The sequence below is a fragment of the Nothobranchius furzeri genome, chromosome 4 (assembly GCF_043380555.1).
Source record: "Nothobranchius furzeri strain GRZ-AD chromosome 4, NfurGRZ-RIMD1, whole genome shotgun sequence".
NCBI lineage: Eukaryota > Metazoa > Chordata > Actinopteri > Cyprinodontiformes > Nothobranchiidae > Nothobranchius > Nothobranchius furzeri.
The window spans coordinates 961,513-981,445 of NC_091744.1; the positions used below are offsets into that span (position 1 = coordinate 961,513).

At 41.6% G+C, this 19,933-nt stretch overlaps 2 protein-coding genes across 3 annotated transcripts in view; one reads left to right on the forward strand and one right to left on the reverse strand.

The window, feature by feature from the left end:
* The window catches only part of LOC139069571 (involucrin-like), a 299,878-nt gene that overhangs the window by 146,939 nt on the left and 133,006 nt on the right, over window positions 1–19,933 (forward strand). The window lies entirely within an intron of this gene.
* Window positions 1–19,933, reverse strand: part of LOC107391362 (protein phosphatase 1 regulatory subunit 29) — a 312,738-nt gene that overhangs the window by 64,539 nt on the left and 228,266 nt on the right. For both annotated transcript variants that reach the window (XM_015968644.3, XM_054743519.2), the window contains one exon: window positions 19,844–19,892. The gene's annotated coding sequence lies outside the window, so the exon portion shown is untranslated. The remainder of the gene's footprint in view (window positions 1–19,843; window positions 19,893–19,933) is intronic.

Sequence of the window (19,933 nt, forward strand, 5' to 3'; positions counted from 1 at the left end):
GTGATGCAGAGGAAACATCAGTGCTTCCATCACTGTGTATGTATTTTCCTCCATGCTACATGTGAAATGACAGCATGCCATCCTCTCAGAGACACAACACACATACCAGCTGATTTAAAAGATGCTGCTTGCTTTGAAGGTATTCATTCCCCAAACTAAACACAAGAATATCTAACCTTTTGTGGTAATTTAGATATATACCTTTGAAAACAATTAATTTTCTAAAATAATTTGCTTGGCAGGGATGAGCACTTGAATGAAAGCACAAACGGAAATGTTCCCTCCAGTTTGTGCTTCGAAACTGAGCCAAGCTATCACACTGAGCACCATCATAACGATGGTGGTGATTCACTGCTTGCGCGCACGATGGAATGAAATATTAGCCCCATGACAAACGAACTGCATGTTCACATCAACAAAAACAGATTCACTCACACACACATACACACACGAGTGTGCACACTGCATATTTACAATCAGCGCACGCATCAGCGTGAGTTTTTACGCACAAGCATGGATACACCAACCCTGCAAGACACAAACACACTCTCATAACACATGGCATCCACTCATATGCCCTGGAGATCTCAAACTGAATCAGAGACAAAGCAGTCACACGTTGGAAATCCAATCCAGCCAGCATGATATCTTCAGAGTGAACCTGCGTGCTGATCTCAAACAAAAACACCGCCAGAGGAAACAGCTGGACAACACTCATTCACTCGCTCGTTTTTATTGGAAGGAAATAAAGATAATTCTTGTTCTGGTTTAAAAAAATCATAAAAATGCACAAAGGTCATTTCACTCAGCTGATTCATGTTTTAAGCCAGCCGTTCTTAGTTGTGGGGGTGTTACGACCACGGTCATAAGGAACATTATTATTTTCTTATTTTTTGTACTCTTTTTGTAATTGTTACTTTGAGTGTGCAGGAGCCCTCCTAGGATTGGTGGATGATGGCCAGGAGACATTTGGATTGGAAGATCAGCTGGAGCCGAGCTGTTAAAGGGAACCTGGTGAGATGCAGCTGGGTTCTTCATTCTTCACCCATTCCAATCAGCCACCACTTTATGTTCAGTGTTGGTGTGACGCCCTTGTGCTTTTGTAACTATTACCTGCCATTCGAGGACTCCGTAGGGGTGAACCGCCTTTTATGCTTGCATCCTGTTTTCTCCTGTTTTGGTTAGTCAGGGAGGTACGTTTGGTTGTCAGTTATTTCCATTAAGTTTGTAGGGCAGTTGTCTCTCTGCAGTTAGAAGTGTTTTGTTTCTTGTTTTAGTCATTGGTTCAGCCTGAGTTATTAATCCTCCCTCGTCCTTAGTTCATCACCTTGATCTTGTAAATAAATAATTGTACTTGGAATTCTGGTGTGGTAGTTTGGAATTGGTGGAAAATGGAACCATTTTTGTGTTACAACCTGGTCCTCCTAGACGGGTTGTAACACCTTGTAAATTAAATACTACTGACCAAAAAGAAGTCTCCTCGGGTTATTAAATTAGACTTCCAGAAGTAGGAATGAATTTTAAATCAGGTGTGGTTTTAAGTGGCTTAAGGCATAAATGCAGTATTTAACACATCCTTAACCACATGTGGAGGTGGAGATTTTTGGGGTGGTAGAATTTGCCCTTATCTCAGAATACTGTGATCATTTATATTTGACATTTTCTTCTTTTGCACGCTCTTTATCACATCACATCATTTTGTGTTTTTCTTTTTCACTAAACTGATCGGGTAAGGTTGGACCTGTGAGACAAAGAAAATTAAAATCCATCAAAAAACTAAAGCTTAAACATGATGTAAGGTATGCATGTTTATGTAATGAATATTCTCAGAATAATGCTGTTTAGTTAAAAAAAACACATTTTAATTGTTTATTTATTTTAATATTGACATGCAAATATTTTCTTCATCAATTATCCAAAGTTAAAAAACAAATCCAGGTGAAAAATTCTGAAAATCCAAGTTTTCATGGGCCATGAAGGCGTTTTCAAAGCAGGACATGCCTGGAAAAAAGGCTTCCAAATGACACGCTCAAACCACTTTAATTGACTCTTTTAAATGGGGTGGAGCAGTGGTTTTACTCTGCGCTTAGATGACAAAGTTCCTTACTTTATCACTAAGGTTGAGCCTGTCCAACCTATGGGGAAAGCTCATTTCAGCTTGTTGTTACTAAGGACTCCTGCTATTGGTCTAAATCCTAATGTTATAGGAGAGTTAGAACAGAGACGAACCAGTAAACCAGGAGAATGCTTCTTTACCCAAAACAAACCAGAGCAACAGTCCTGTCTCTCGCTCACCTCATCTTACCATCACTCATGCACCAAACAAAAACACCAAGCAACATCAACATCTCCTCTTGGGGCATAGGCACACTCCAATGGGAGCTTGCCAGATTGTTTCTGCAATAGAGAACTTTTTCTTCAGATTTGGAAGAGCAAACTTAAACTGTTGACACTTCACTCTTGTCTATGCATCATCAAAAAGAGTGCCAACAGTAATCGCTAGAAGACACCTGCATCATTTGCAAAAAGCAGAGAAAAACCCAGATTTTTCCAAACCACTACAGCTTGAGATCCTGTCAATGAACTCTGCAATTATGACCAAAGACAATGGGAAAGTCCAAATTGCTCTGGGACGAAGGTCAACTTAGTTAACAGAGTTTGGACACATTTACTTGGTTGTACAAAGATCAGATAGCCCCCCAAATAGATCCTGGTGGTGTCCCACATATCGTCTCTGGGGCCAAATTCGGAATCCTAAACAACCAAACCAATTTTAAAGATGGCTGATGAACTTCAAGCCTAAAATCTTCCCACATGCTTTATTTTGCATTAAATTAGCATGTAATCGCTTTTTCTATAATCCAAAATTCTAAAACCTAAAACGCAAATAAAAACTTAAAATCAACTACAATTAAATTGTTTGTGGAATCAGATTTTTTAAATATATTTTTAAATCAACCAAAATGCAGGCAGAAGACATCTTGATATTAATTTAATTAGGTTTGATTGAATGTTAAAAAAAAACAATTTAAATAGGTTAGAACATTACTGATGAGGCAGAAAACATTTTTCCACATTTTTTTACCAAAACTGTAGAAAGCTTGATTGAATGATTCTGGCTCAAGCAGCAATGAATTAATCTTTGTTATTTTCAAACAAGAAACAGTCAGTACTAGATTACCAGTCAACAATGGGTTTCTTTTTGTTCTTGTAAGTTGTTAAAATAAAACTAATTAGAACAACACAAGTTTGATCTACACTGTCAACCATGAGACTGTAAACATTTACAACAACATCAGATTGACGTGTGGTCAAAATGATAAACGGCTTGTATTTGTATGGCTCCTTCTAGGGTCCCATAACCCCCCAGGGCGCTTCACCATGCACACACACACACACACACACACACACACACACGCACACGCACACACACACACACACACACACACACACACACACACACACACACACACACACCTTCAAACACTGCTGGTGATGAGCTACACTGTAGCTACAGCTGCCCTGGGACGTACTGACAGAAGCGACACAGGCACCACCATCCGACCACCACCAGCAGGTGAGATGGCTGAAGTGTCTTGCAAAGTGTCCGTTCCTCTAAAGGTAATCTCAGTTGCCTTTTATCCTTAAAACTTTTTTCTATTCAGACTAAAATTAAATCAAATCAATCAAAATAGTTTGAATATTGCAGAAAAATGCCAGATCAGCGCATTAAATGTTAGTTTTGCTGTTTAAGAATGCTACTCAGGCTTTAGACGAATGAGACTGGCCTCGGACGGCTTATTCTAAAACTCCCCTTTTTTGGCACCTTTATCTAAATCCCTTGGGTGTGGCTAGCCTTCAGCAGATGAGGATTAACTTCTCAACGTGAGACCGACCAAGGCCATTCCTGTCACACCTAGCAAATAGAAAGATCTGAAAGGAAAGAAGGGGAACTGCTACAGAATATAAGAGAAGGTTGATTCAAAAGCAGAGCTTGAAATAAACATGTACACTAGAAAAATGATAAGATAAAGTAAGAATGTAAGTATTTTTTTTAAGCATTTAATCAGCAACCGTTTGCACAAAGGATTGGGTTACTATTCCTCACACACAAAATCAAAACGCAGTGCAATAGCTGGAGTAAAGTCTACCAGTATACTCACTATAACTTATTTAAAAAAAAAATGTTTAAGCTCCTCATGATTTTTATCCTGACAGGCGCTAAACTAAAGATGGTTTCTTCTTCTTCTAACCATCTACAATTAGCTTGCAGGTTTGAGGACCGAGTTTCGACATTGTGACAAACTCCATCAGAGAATCAACTCAGCATCAGTCAAACTATTTTCCTAGTTAGTAGTTCTTTGGAAGTCTTTGCCAAGTTACATACATTTTTTTACTTTAAATATAGGATTTTATAAATATGTTGATGCTTCTCCACGCCATCTGTTCCCTCTCCGTCCATCTCTCCTCTCAACTCTTTTTGCTTGATATCAAGGACAGCTAACAAACACAGTGGGACACATGTACTGTGTGCCGCTAAAGTGTTTGGCTGTCATGGGTATTCCCAGATGGTACACAGTGGAATTTAAAGGGAAGCATGTCACACTGAAGCTTTTCACAAGACTGTCACGTTGTCTAAAGTGAGAAGGAGGAGAGAGATGGAGGATGTATTCAGGAGGGAATAAAAGGAAGAGAGGGAGAGTTGAAGCTTAGATGGTCAAAGTGACATCTAACAACACAACAGAACTCCTGTTCCTTTTCACACGTTGTTGTTATTGGGTGAAAACATTGTTCCGGCAGGATAACACTTGATCTACAGAGGCTGCCATCAGAAAACATCACCCACGTTCATTTCTACTCTCAATTATGTTTGTTGAATTAAAAGGACATATTAACCCCCACTGCAGATTTACCTGACAGGAAAACTTTTATTTATGATTCAAAGATATTCTGAAAGAATTATATTAGCTAAAATGATTAAGACAGCTCTTGAAATAAGAGCTTGGAATAAAAGAGATTATTTCTAATGACTAGTAATCATCATCATTTTTCTATAGAAACCCACTTAAATAAAAAATCTGAACTGCAACTTTGAGACAAGTTTGCTTATTTGATTGTTTTCATCCATTTGCCCATGCCTGGGTAGCAGCTCCAGCAGAGAGACCCACACCAGGCTCTCCACAGAGGCTTCAACCAGCTCCAGTATTAAGATCCTTGGGTGTTTCTTGGCGAGCCTGGAGAAGTAAACCCTCTAGCAGGTCCTGAGTGGACCCGATGCATCCCAGGAAGGCATTTACGATGTGTTTTGATGAAACGCCTGAACCACCTCAGCTGGGTCCTCTCAATGTGGAGGAGTGGCTTTAAGCTTGCCTGGCCTGCCAGACTACTCTGTTTAATTCAGCACAGAGAAAGGGCCTGGGAACTCTCCTGTTCAAATAACCACACCCCCTGAGAATTCTAACTGAACCAATCAGCGCTGAGCAGAGTACGTCACACACTATGATATTGAGTTTGTCATAAACATGGCGTCTGAAGCGGAATGTGCTGCGGCTTTTTCCTATGTTCTAAATGACTTGGACACAGGGGCGGATTTAGGACTGAAGAAGATCCGGGGCTTGGACATGTCTTTAAAACAACAAGTAGTCTTTAAAACAACAAGTAGAAGTGCTAAAAGTCCTTTTTCAATTAAAACTAATGTTTGCGCTGTCGCCAGATGCCGTTTTTGATTACAGATAAAAAACTACAGTATTGCGCGGTACAGTAAGCATTTCCATTTTTTTTCTAATTGGTTATTTTTGAGCTGGCTAGTCCGTCCCCTCATGTGCCTCTCTGCCTGAAGACTAGTTCTCTGTCCAGAGTTAAACAGAGGAGGAGTCTGGCAGGCCAGGCTAGCTTTAAGCTGAGTCTTATTAAAAATAAGTCTGACCTAAATTGAGAATAAATTTAAAAGCAATTCATTAAACACCATGTTTAAAAGGAGACTAGGCAGTTTTGGTTTGCTTTTAGCACCCCCGTTTAGTGAAACTAATCTTCTCACTGTGCGTTTGTCTTTTTAGCACCTTAATCTAACACGTCTGCCCAGCCTTCATCAGTGTCTACAGGAAGGGCTCATCACTAACTAAAACAAATCAGCTGTGTTAATGTAATCAAACATGCAGGAAACATGCTGGTGGCAGACTCCAGTGCCAGGTATGTATTCTCAACTTTTTAAAGTCCAACAGGAGGTGGACTGCCACTCTGAATTTGCAAGTGCAATATTCTGGCCACAGGGGGCAGTGGGGTCTGAGTGACATTTAATTAGCCCTGTAAAGGGTCATTTAACACATACTGGCACAAGAAAATTATTTAAAAATATGAAATACGTTGCCATACGTAGTATGGCTTTAAATAAAGGTATTTAATTATTTTATTAGTAGGATTTAATTAAGAAAGTCCGCTGTCGTCTCCTGAGATCAAGTCCACAAGTTCTGGATGGTTCTGTTGGGGATTCCAGTGGTTTTATGTAAAGCTGTTTTCATTACTGAGGCACAGCTTTTTTCTAATACTCATAAAAGTTCCATGTCACCATTTATTATTTACATAGGATTACACGGCAGCTGTAGCTCAGGAGGTAGAGTGGGTTGTCTAGTAAGTGGAAGGTTGTAGGTTCAATCCTGGCTCCTGCCAGAGAATGCTGACCACCTGCTGGTGGAGGTCAGTGGGACCGGTGACGCCTGTGTTTGGCAGTGTGCCCCAGGGCAGCTGTGGCTACATTGTAGCTCATCATCAGTGGGTGGATGACTGATTGTGTTGTGAAGCACCTCGGGAGGTTGTAGATCATACGCTCCTACAGTGGTGAATGACCTACAGTAGCGTTCTGTTTTACATCATCCTCTACAGTTAATCGACCTTTTGTCTCCATCTGCTTCAGTCTTCTCTGTCTCATTCCAGGTAAAAGGATTTGGGATTTATCGTTTTAATTATCTTCATTATGTTTTCACTCATATTTATTGTTTTATCTTCACTTATTTTAAACATCTTCTCACCTCTTTTCACAGTTTTGTGTTCTCTTTCTTTTCCTTTCCGCAATAACGCTGCACTGTAACGGCCCGTCTGTCTTACGTTTTTTAGTTTAGCTCAACCACTTCTCTCCATCCCTCTCTTTCTCTTCCCTTCCTTTTGGTATTTTACACAATGGCAACTGACATTTCTGGATGAAGCGTTCTTCTCCCTCGTGGCCTCTTTTTGCCACCTCTTGTGTTTTCTTTATTTCACAATCTTTCTTTTTCATATCTGAAAGGTTCAACTCAAGTCCCCCCCCCGTCTATCTTCCATTAAGATTCCCTCTCGATGGACAAAAGTAAACCTTTGGCCTTTTCTCCTTTCTAACTTCATTCTGAATGACCTCAGCTAACCAATTTCTTGCTAAAAGAAAAACATCAAATAATAATTATCAATAGATTCATTTTTTTTCTCTGTACTTTTTCATTTCCCTCTTTTTTTATAATAAAGCAGAATTCCCAGTAGTTGGGAGAGCTTCTGGAAACAAAAAATCCACACACAACAATGCACATGCATAAGTGAAAGCAACAGTGCTAGTTTTTAAAATAGTCAGAGCCAGCTCCTGACACAACATGTGGGGAATGTTTTGCTCCATTCATGTTTTTTGAATCTGCATTGTCAAACTCAGTTTTTGGCAGAAGTCATGAGTCAGAGAAAAATCGCAGCAATGTCTGCATTCTTTTTAGGGCTGGACCATAAATGTAAAAATATGAAGAATAATTTAAAACAAATGACTTTCAGTAAATATTGCAGTAGTTTCTGTTCCTCCAGCATCTCATTAGGACTCTCTACTAACACAGTCATGATGGGATGGCATTGTGCCAAGTCATTTCCTGACCTCCAGTGTGTTTTCTAGTCATGGACACATTTTTCAACACAGCACTGGCCGTTAAAACTCAACATTATCCAGTGTTTCTGCCACTTCAGTTTTATTTTGAAAGGCTGAACAACACACACACACACACACACACACACACACACACACACACACACACACACACACACACACACACACACACACACACACACACACACACACACACACACACACACACTGGCCTACTGGACAAATGCAAATGAAGTGGGGCTACATAGCAGCATTAGTACTGACAAAGGATTGTATAATTGCAGCTTTTGTTCGATCTAAAGATGTTTTTAAGACTTTGGGTTAATCTTCATTAGTACACAGGCATTTTCAGAGCATAAATCTGAATTAGACAAATCGTAAATCGATTGCTGTGGTTCACTCCCATGCAGGTAGACGTGGCAATCCATTGGTGCGAATGCCTATTCATACAGATTTGCACTATGATTTGCACAGACGTGCCCATAATTTTAAAACCCTGTCGAAAGTGACAGAGACCGTAAGTTTGTGATTGGTCAAGGTGCCTGTAAATTTGTCAACAGCACCGCCATTGCCTTGTTAAAAAGTAAAATGATATTTAGTGGCGGACCTGGAACAGAAAAAGTCAGAAAATATGAGCGTTTATTCACCCGTGACTGAAGGAGTACAAAGATATGCAGCATACATTTTATTCGCAGACAGAAATGATAGGAAATGTGGCTTTAGAGGTGGCGACCGCATGAAGAGCTGGAGGAGAATGTAGGACAAACTTGTCCGTATTATAAAGTCGCTGAAGTATATAAACACAGTTGTAAATACACTGTCATGGACCGGATTCATGAGCGTGATGGTGGCATGATAGCACAGAAAAGCGCTACACCCTCTGTTGTCCTGGCGGGGAGTTTCTTTGCAACACCCCCCAGCTGACGAAGAGGTGCAAGAGCAAAACGTCTCTGTTAATGCGTGTGAGCCTCCCCTTTGCTGAGCTGACAGAGGAGTATGAATCAAGCTTACGTTTGGTCATCTATGTTGGAAAATACTTTCCATTGCTTCAATTGCCATTCCCATAGACAAGAGTCAGAATATAAGAACCAGTGAAACAAGAGGTTAGCATTTTCTTCACCACTGCAGACACAATTTCAGTTTGAAAAGCATGAATGGATTGCAGTCAGTCTTGTTTTTATATGTGTGTAGCATCGTGTGTATGCTCAAAGGGTGCGTATAACAAATAATTGGTTACTCTCAGTATTAAATAGTTTTGCCCGACAGCCCTATTTAAAAAAATATATATTATTCCCTTCACATCTTCCACTCACAGGTCATGGCTGAGTTTTTGCCATCTGAAGGAATACAAGCAGGAAAAGGCAAAAAATGGACAATATCCTGGCCTAATTCTTTGGACATGCTCTCAAGCTTGTGTCTAAACAGCTTAAGACTGGGAGAAAAATCAAAATCTGTTAAATCCAAAAGCACAAAAATGACCTTAAATGGATTACACATGCTCAATTTCCGTTTCACAAACGGGTGTAAAATGGCTGAACGACCAAAGGCATGTTTGCACAGTAAACTACTCCAAATCCTTCCAGCAGTAGCAACGATGTGGAATAAATCTCATGCCTAACTCTGTCAAAATACTGCCAAACATCTCTTATTCTCAGGTGTCCGCTGTCGTTTACAGCAACTGTTTCTGCAACAGATTTTGTTTCTAACTTAAATGTTGTGTCTTCAGGTTGTAATGAAAATGTTAAGATGGAAAGTTGAAAGATACAAATAAGAGTAACCAATTAGCGAATAAAAATAGCTCAAGCTGCATTTGTCTAGATCAGATAAAATGTCACCACAATCAACAAAGAATTGAATATATGAGGCATTTAGGAAAATTTGCTAAAGCATCACGTTGAATGGCTTTTTTGCTAATTATAAAGCATATGTTCTCATCTCATTCACTTTTTTCCAGCTTGTTAGCAAATCAACTGCAGATGTGTAGCAAATTAATCCTCATTTTACCATTCCTCACATTGCTGATCAGCTTTAAAATAAAGGCTGATAAACAAGCTTCCCCGGTGGAAGAAGATGATATCAAACCTTATTATCTTGTCAAATCTTCACTTGTTTAAGGTGCTTTGTGTTGGTGCCAACTGTGTGATGTGGGGGAAATGGTTAGAGAGAAATTTGCGTCAGCAGATAAAGTTCTTTTAGCTGCTGTTAGGGTGATAGGTGTTAAGAGATATGGTCAACTTGGCAAGTTTAGGGGCTGAGAGCTGGGAATATGGTTATTAGAATGATAAATGTTGCTTTATTGGGCCTGGCTTCTAACCGATGCCAGGAAAATAGAGGCTCTGAAAGAAAATCTGTCCCTCATTCTTAAAGTGACAGTGTGCATTTTTGGATGGATCAGACACCTAAATTGGTGCAAGCAAGCAAGCTGTGTTTTTCCGTTGGAGTAAGATCATACCAAAGGATGCCCATTAGGGTCAAAAAGGCCCGGGGAGTGCAAAAAATGATAAGCACATTAGACTCCCTTTCATCTGTGGCAATGAGTGAAGAGGTAAATGTGTAAAACAACAACGTTGATGAATGGTGAATGTTTTGTAACCATTTGTAAAAATCAGTGAACGTGTTTTGTCCTCAAGGGCTCCCATAGAAGGAAACATGGCAACTAATATGGTGTTGCCCAGAGACTTAGGCCCAATCTCAAAACTCACACTTGCACCCTTGCACCCTTCAATTGCGCGTTCCCGGCCAGGGGTGTAAGTGCGTAGGGTGTCCCGATTTTCAAGTGCGGAAGTTGACCACGCCCCTATTTCACCCTTAATCTGCACTTCACCCAAGTCTGCAGACCTCGGGCAAGGGAATTACCCACAAGTCATTGCTGCAGGAGAAATGGCTCAAGTTCCTTTTCTGAAAATATGTATTTTCTAATGAAATTAGTTCCTTTTAGGATGATTAGGTGATGCTCTAAAACTTTTAGACAAAGCAGCAATGATGTTAAATGTATTTCAAATAATTAAGAGTAAGATTTAGAAACTTTTATTGTCATACCAGTTCACATTTACATGCTTGTGATACAAAATTTGAACTCAGGACCCGGTATAAATCCATAGGAATAGAGCAAAAAGCACTAAGGATAAAAACAAGTACCGAGCTTGGCATGTACAGTATTCCATAGATTAAATATGATAAATGTGTGTGTGCAAGGGAAATTAGGCCATTCTAAAGGTGCTCTCAGTACGGATGTGTGTATGTGTGTGTGGGGGTGTGTGTGTGTGTGTGGGGGGGGTATCTACCGAGCATGGCCAGAGTTTAACAGTCTGACAGCTTCAGGGAAGAAGCTGTTTCTGAACCTGGTGGTCCTGCTCCGGATGCTCCTCAACCTCCTGCCTGGGGGGAGGGGTTGGAAAAGTCCATGTGCAGGGTGTGTGGAGTCCTTCATGATGTTGAGGGCCCTTCCCCTACACCGTGTTGTGTAGATGTCTGTGATTTCAGGGAGGCCGCTCCCCACAAGCCTCTGGGCAGCCCTAACCACTCTGCAGAGCTTTCCTCTCAGCGACAGTGCAGCTACCGTGCCACACAGTGATGCAGGTGCACATGACACTCTCCACTGCACCATGGTAAAAGCGCCTCAGGACTGAGCTCCCAAGTCCAGCTCGCCACAGCATCCTAAGGAAGTAGAGACGCTGGTGAGCTTTCCTAATGAGCCAGGAAGTGTTGGTGCTCCAAGTGAGGTCCTCAGTGATATGCACACCCAGGTACCTATAGCAGGAGACTACTTCCACAGCTACTCCTCCAATGTACAGGAGGGGAGGGGGTCACCGGTTCCTTCTGAAGTCCACCACCATCTCCTTAGTTTTCTTCACATTGATGCAGAGATTATTTTCTCTGCACCACTGCACCAGATGTTCCACCTCCTCTCTGTACTCTGACTCATCTTTGTCAGTGATGCGTCCTACTACTGTTGTGTCATCCGCAAACTTCAGGATATGGCAGCTGGGATGTCTCGCTGAGCAGTCATATGTCAGCAGAGTGAACAGGAGGGGGCTCAGCACACAGCCTTGGGGTGTGCCTGTGCTGAGGGTGATGGAAGAGGAGATGGTGTTGTGGATCCTGACAGTCTGGGGTCTGTCAGTCAAGAAGTCCAGCAAGCAGTTCCCCATTTTGGGGCTCAGTCCAAGAGTGGAGAGTTTCTGTACCAGAGTCCGTGGGATGATGGTGTTGAAGGCAGAGGAAAAATCCAAGAAAAGCAGACGGATGTATGAGTTCCTGCTCTCTAAGTGAGTGAGAGCTGTGTGGACCACTGATGATCAAAAAAAAAAAACAGATTTTGATCATCAGTGGTCCAGCTGTGGCTACATTGTAGCTCCTCATCACCAGCGTGTGACTGTGAGTGAATGGATGAAGAATACATTGTAGTGTAAAGTGCTTTTGAGTCGTCTGACTCTGAAAGGTGCTATACAAGTGTGGGTCATTAATCATGATGCCCAAATCACCTCAACTGAGGACTTGATCCTCGTTCCTCCCCTTGCTCCAGAAGGCGCATCCAGTCATGCTGGGGAATTTCAGAGACTTTTATTCACAATCTAATTTGTTCAGCCTTCTCCCACAGCTTGTGACCTTCGGCCACGGCTGCTACATACATTGATTTTAAAATTGACAGTTTCTTATTTCGACTCAGCTCTCTCTTCACCATGGATGATCAATACTACCTCAATCCTTCCATCAATCTCCTGCTCCATTTTACTACCACTCATCAGCAAGGCTCTGAAATCCTCTCCACCAGTAACGTTGACTCATTTCCAGACAGGGGTTGGCAATTTACTCTGGAGGTGCCGATCCTCATCCATGCTGCTTTCATTAAATTCACGTTTTGTACATCACCTTTAGCTGAGGTCAGAGTGCACATAGAATTGCATCCTAACATACACATCTAGCATCTGAAGGTCTTAAAGCTTCAGTAGCAAATCTGCAAATCAAGATAGCTTTTAAACACAAACACGATCATGGAACTGTCACCCCTCCCATTGGTTATCATCCCCAGGCCACGTCCGCCAGAAACTGGATCCCACCTTACCAGAGCCAGAGTCACTGTTGTCTGCGACTTTAAATGGTGTTTTTCTTTTTGGGACCCTTTGTCCTTGGCTGTTTTTCGTCCTCTGATCCTATTGAGCAGAGAACCTCTCACACCAGAGGTGTTGCGTGAGTGTGAAATGAGTGGGGGGCCCAGATAAATGTGGAAGTCTGGTGGTTTGGTGAGATAGATGACCATACTTCAGGATTTTTTTTATCTCCCCAAATCATTTGTAGCTGTACTATGTTGTACTAAAAATTTAAGCTAGCTTGTTTTGCGTAGTTACCATATATTTAAAAGGTCTGAGGTGTTTCTGGAAGCATTTTGTATGTTCTCCCAGTTCACTTTGTTTCTCCAGTTTAAAAATGCCTAATCACTGCAATGCAGTCCCTCATGCCTCTCAACTACAAGAACAGGGGAGCGGGACGTTGTATCGTTTTATCGTCTTAACACTTATGGATGCACTCCTAATTTATGGAAAACTAATTTGTCAAATTGTGAACTACCACTTGACTATAGTAGGTTCAGGGCAGAACGACGGCTAGCAAGGAGATAAATTTGAGAAGGGAGATTATAATTAAAGACGAATAATCAAGTTTTTTTCCTGATACTCGAGTATAAAAGCTACAAAGAAAGGGGGAGTTGAAATGTATACCTCTATTATTTTAGAGCTTAAGTATTCAGATTTTTTAAAGTCTTTGCAGTTGATGAACTTGTTGCCATCGTGTGCAACACAACCAACCTTCACCAAAATGATTCAATGGATAGAAGCAATATTCTGTGAAATAAAATTATGTAAATAAATGCTATAAAAAACTGAACCAGATGTTTACGTCAGCCAAACTTTAGGTCAAACTCCTACCATCCTGACTCCGAATACTTCTCGTTAGCATGGCCCACTGGAGGCCTGAGCGACTTCAAACAGCTCCATGCTGCTGAGGCTACTGCTGAGCCTGCTGCGCGCTATAAATAGAAACCAATCTGCAACACTACCTAATGAGCACGATCCACTTCAGACCAAACTGTCAACAATCAGCCAGTGTGTGTGTGTGTGTGTGTGTGTGTGTGTGTGTGCGCACGCGCGCGTGTGTGTGTGTGTGTGTGTGTGTGTGTGTGTGTGTGTGTGTGTGTGTGCGCACGCGCGCGCGTGTGTGTGTGTGTGTGTGTGTGTGTGTGTGCATGTGCCTGTGTGTGTGTGTGTGTGTGTGTGTGTGTGTGTGTGCATGTGCCTGTGTGTGTGTGTGTGTGTGTGTGTGTGTGTGTGTGCAAGTGCGAACAGGTTGAGCTGACTGTGCTGTTTTTGATCATGAGCATACTGCAAATCACTGCACTGCTGAAGAGAGGAATGTGTGTGTGTGTGTGTGTGTGTGTGTGTGCGTGCGTGCGTGCGTGCGTGCATGCGTGTGTGTGTGTGTGCGTGCGTGCGTGCATGCACATAAAACTCTTGCTATCTTTTGTTGCTAAATATATTCAACGCGATTGTCCAAGTTTTCTTGGCAGGATGATGGCAGCATGACAGGGAAATTGCCCTCCTCATCTTCAGGTCTCTGTGACTTTCTGTTCATGCAACTTTCTCATTTCTCTGTTTTAAGACTTTCTTGTTTTTAGTTTTGTCTCCCTTGTCCTGCCCAGGTTTGAACTGATCTACAAACCTTGCCTGCAGATAAAATTGTGAGTTAAATGCAGATGCATGTATATTTGCAACCAAGTACAAATAAACTATTTTAGCATGTGCCACAATAGCAACATATTATTCACCTGCATGATGCAAATATATAAAATCTCTTTCATTAATTTCTTTTATTGTGAGTGGAGCTTTGAGTTTCCAGTTGTCTTCTTTTTACATTCTGGCAATAAGATGTAAAAAACAAAAAAAAGGGTGGGGGTGGGGGGGTGTTTTACAAAAGAACAAAATGAACATCAGCTCTGCAGGCTAAAAACCCACCACAGGTGGTCGCTGTGATGTTACGTCAGAAATATAAACAAATAAACAAAACAAATAGGTGCGGATTGTGTTGAAAACCTGCACTAATTAGAAAAACTGTGGCTCAATAGCTACATACCAGCGGTACTCAGCTGCCAACTGTGTGTGAAAACACCAGGTGTCGATCAACACATCTGTCACACCTGGGAATGTGAAACAACAGACAGACTACCTGCTCAGGTGACAAATGATGTCACTTCCTCCAATGAACAGAAAAAAAATAAATGTAATGTATAATAAATGCTTTTTAAAATGCTGCTGATCCTTTATTGGAAGGGTTGAGGTGTTTTGTCTCTCTGGCTGCACTGTGGTTACCTCCTCCAGGTTCAACTATGAGTCAAACTGGCATTACTCCAGTCTTTGGCATGAATTTTTAAAGAACAAGTCACTCCCAAATAAACTTTTTTTGCTGATAAACTAAGTAAATTAGTGTTTAATCGTGCTGTAGACACACATGGTAAATAATTTGGCACTTTAGTGCATCTTAGTTAAAATTTAAACATTCTGCCTAAAACTGTCAGTGTTGCAATCTCTTCAGGTAAAAGCTCTGCACTGCATGTGAATTTAAATCTACCATCGCTATTGGCTAATGGGTACACTATGATGTTAGCTGGTGCATTATGATGTCACAATGTCACTGTGAGCCTGTGTGTGTGTATCTTTTTAGTGGCTTTGCCCTCTCGGTTTGCCAGGCAACAGCATTTCTTGCATTTTTCAAACAGGAAGTGGGAGGGGAGGAAGACTCTGGTAGGGGGTAACTTGCCCTTTAATGTGGTTTATTGCTTTTATGGGCCATTCCCATCTGTACCGGGTCGGCCCGGGCCGGGTAGCCCCAGTCGGCCCCAGCCTGGCCCGGTTGATTCCACACATCCTTGCCTTAAGCCCATGTGGGCTGATTCTACCCACCAATCAGAGGCTTGCTCTAATGGAAGGTGTGAATTTGCTGTCAGCACTGGGTGTGTCGGCCCTGGTCGGCCTGAAGCAGACCCCCTCGAGAAGAGGGCTGAGAATGAGCCTTGGTTGGCCCGGAAAAATACCAGGCCACCCAGATATGTAAACAACCTACGCTACCCGGCCCGGGCCGACCCGGTACAGATGGGAATGGCCCATTAGTTTCTGTCTGTCCAGCTTCTGTGAATGCTGTTGCTCATTTAAACTTCATAGGTTACTTTTGACTTTAAGTGGTTACCAGGGCCGGCTCTGGGTAATTTGGTGCCCAAGGCGAGAGTGCCCATTTGCGCCCCCCCCCCCCCCCACCTCTCACCCAAACCCAAGTCCACACACTGGAAAAAGCAACTCCACAGTTATTCCTTAGTTACTAATTTTTTATTTTAAATATTCACACAGCAACTCTTTAAAGTCAACAGCCTGAAGAATAAATGTAAGCTTGAAAGATGAGTAACCTGAGAATATTACAATAACCAACAACTCAAAATGTTGTGCAAATGTCATTGGGGGGGGGGGGTGCAAAATCAAAAGCAACATTAAACTGTGCAATCAAAAGCAAAACTCAAACATCAAAGTGTCATCATAAAGAAAGTTCTACTTTCCATTTTGTTCTACTGCTGTGGCCGGTCAGCAGGATCCACGGGGCCAGCAGCTCACACATGTTCACACACATCTGTTGAAGCTGATGATGGCGTCTCTTCAGGCTGTTGGCTTGGAGCACTGAGTCTGCTGGTGTTGGGTTCTTCTTCTGTGAAAAAATAAACACACACACACACACACACACACACACACACACACACACACACACACACACACACACACACACACACACACACACACACACACACACACACACACACACAAAGCAACGTAACGCTCTGATGCATGAATTAAGAACAGCGCCACTTTCACGTTCAGTATTCCTCGGCCATGTGCATTGATGCTTTTCACTATTTTTAATATTACTGGACTTTTTATTTTATTGATCTTTTTAAATCTGTTCTATGAAAACATGAATAAAATGATCAAAAACAGGTGGAAGTGAGTGCATCCATGGGGAATATTTGAAAAACGTATGTCTCACTCTCAGGTGTTCTTCAGCATCAAATAAATTGTAGAACATGAGGAAGAAGATCCGGTGATCTGAGGCACTCTGAGGATTTCATTTATTAAACAAGGAAACACCGACGCGTTTCGGTACGACCTTCTTCAGGGCATAAACCTTTCTACCTTGAAGATGACTCACTATGTCACAAAAACTAACGTCCATCCTTTTTTACAAATTTACAGCCTAACTGACAATAACATCTTAAGAAGACGATTTCAGATGTGTAGGTTGAGATTATTTAATATTCTCAATGCTAAATCAATGCTGCACTGATTGTGCCAAAAACACGTGTCTGGTGTGGATTTAAATAAATTAATTTTGCATATCGATATATGTGATAAGCCGTTTAACGTGAAAAAGCCCGTTTCTACTGCTGATTACAAATAGCCTAACAAGTGACTTACTCACCTGGTTCTAGATGCTGAGACTGTAGCCCAGTGCTGCGTGATGCCTGGATGAAGACGCTGCAGCGTAAACAAGAAAGAGACGAAATAAGATGTCATGCTGAGTTTAGGCAGTTCTCACTCCCCGCCGGGCCCGGCGGCAGCGGGGGAGTCACCGCAACGGCGGCGGCGGTGCCGCCCGCCCGATGTGTCGGACAAAGTTGAAAATTTGCTACACCCACACCTAACGTTCTTCTGATATACAAATATTAAATTCATATTGTATGCGTACTTAAAACTTGAAACAAAGTTCATAAAAGGCTGCAATCAAGCTCCAAAAACCAGTAAAAAATCGTACATTCTTCATCATCACAGTGAGACTCAACATTGTCTCACTGCATCTGGGCATGACGATTCAAAAGTAAAATTAATTGGTTAAAGTTACAGATACTGTATTGTGTGTGTAAACAGCTAGCGAGGGTCCGTCCGTGGACCGTGCGTGGCAGGAGAGGCAGTTAGCTACAATGCTAACGCAAAAAGTTCCTTTGCAAAACTTATAAAGTCTACATACCTCTGCTTTGGGCCCGTTTTTATTCTTCTTCCTTCCTTCGCTTTCGGAATGCTGATCCCGATGGCTTAGGCGTTCTTTTCCTCGTAAAATATCAAACGTTTAAACGCGACGGACAACAGGATGTCCTTCACAGTGCCACCCACACACGTGACTATGGCAACCTTAACGGTCAAATGCTTCGGAGCGGTGGCTCAAGCGGGAGCTCGAAATGCAGCCAGATCGTTAGAATTTAAATATTGATGTTTTAATTTGATGTCATTTCAAAGGGGAATTTTGAGTATGTAGAGAGTGCATTTCATATTACAAACATGAATTTAATAAACTTTTTTTTTTTTTTTTGAAATTTTGCACCCTATCCATCAGATGGCGCCCCAGGCGGCCGCCTGTGTCGCCTGTCGACAAAGCCGGCCCTGGTAGTTACTTTTTATTTTTTTTAGGTGTTTAGATTAGGTAGATGTATAAATGTGGACATTTTTATCAAAAGTATTCCTCTCTCTGCTAAATAGCTTAAGGTAACACTGAGCAGTTTTCTGCTCCTCCCGCCTACTGGTTGAAAGTAGAGTTACAAATGTCATAAACAACCCTGCAACAGGCTGCTGTAGCTAATGTTAACAATGGGCTAACACTAACATGCAACAAAACCAAATGGAACATTTTGCCAAGGCACACCAGTTTTATGTTCACGGAACAAAAAACAACACGGTCCCTACTGTGAAACATGAAGGAGGCTCTGTTATATGCTGGGGCTGCTTTGCTGCATCTGGCACAGGATGTCTTGAATCTGTGCAGGGTAACCTGGGTTGGAACCCAAGTTAACATTTTTTTATTTGTGGTTTTTAGTGGTCGAAAGTTACAATACTTGATTATTGCTTATGTGTATATACATGTACCTTTGTTATTCATTTTCTTCAAATTGTTCTCTTACGTGTTGGTGCTGCTGTAACTGGTGAAATTCCCTACTGTTGGATCAATAAAGTCTATTCTATTCTATTCTATTCTAAGAGGAAATCTCAAGACTATCAAGACATTCTAGAGAGAAATGTGCTGGCCAGTGTCAGAAAACTTTGTCTCAGTCACAAATCATGGATCGTGCAGCAGGACAATGACCCAAAACACACAGCTAAAGACACCCAAGAATTGCTAAGAGGAAATCATTGGACTATTCTAAAGTGGCCTTCTATGAGCCCTGACCTCAATCCTGTTGAGCATCTTTGGAAAGAGCTGAAACATGCCATCTGGAAAAGGTGCCCTTCTGGCCTGAGACAACTGGAACAGTTTGCTAATGAGGAGTGGGCGAAAAAATACCTGCCAAGAGGTGCAGAAGTATCATTGACAGCTACGGGAATCGTTTGATTGCAGTGATTGCCTCAAACGGTTGTGCAACAAAAATTAAGGTGGGGTACCATTGTTTTTGTCCAGACCTGTGTCATGAGTTTATTTATCTTTTAATAATTGCATCAAACCATGGTTGAAAAGCAATGTCTGACTTTAAGTGGTTAAATTTCATAGAATTTTTATAAAGTGGGTTTTTCTGTCATTGACCAAAGGGTACCACCAATTTTGTCCACATCTGAATGTACTACATCAAATGAAGGCTTTCAACCCAGTTGAATAGTTCTAAACACCACAGGCAAACAAACTAAAGCAAAAGCATTATCAGCATCCATCATCATCATTTGCTAGTGGGCAGGCGGGATGCAATTTTGATTTTAGCTAATGAGTGTTATTCTTCAAGAATAAAAGATGCTCACTTTGCCCACCAGATTAAACACATGTGCATCTCATAAAATCAGCTATAATGCATCCTTGAATGGAGACGGGTTCGGAAGTGTACCTATGCAAAAACAGGTGTTTTACTTCTATAAGCGATCAGTTTGACAAGACAATAGGAGTAATTACCTTGAATTCGATGCTGTCAGATCAGCCACCAGCCCTCATCAATGAAAGCCTGCAAGAAACAGAAAGAACATGAAAAACCTGAATTACCCA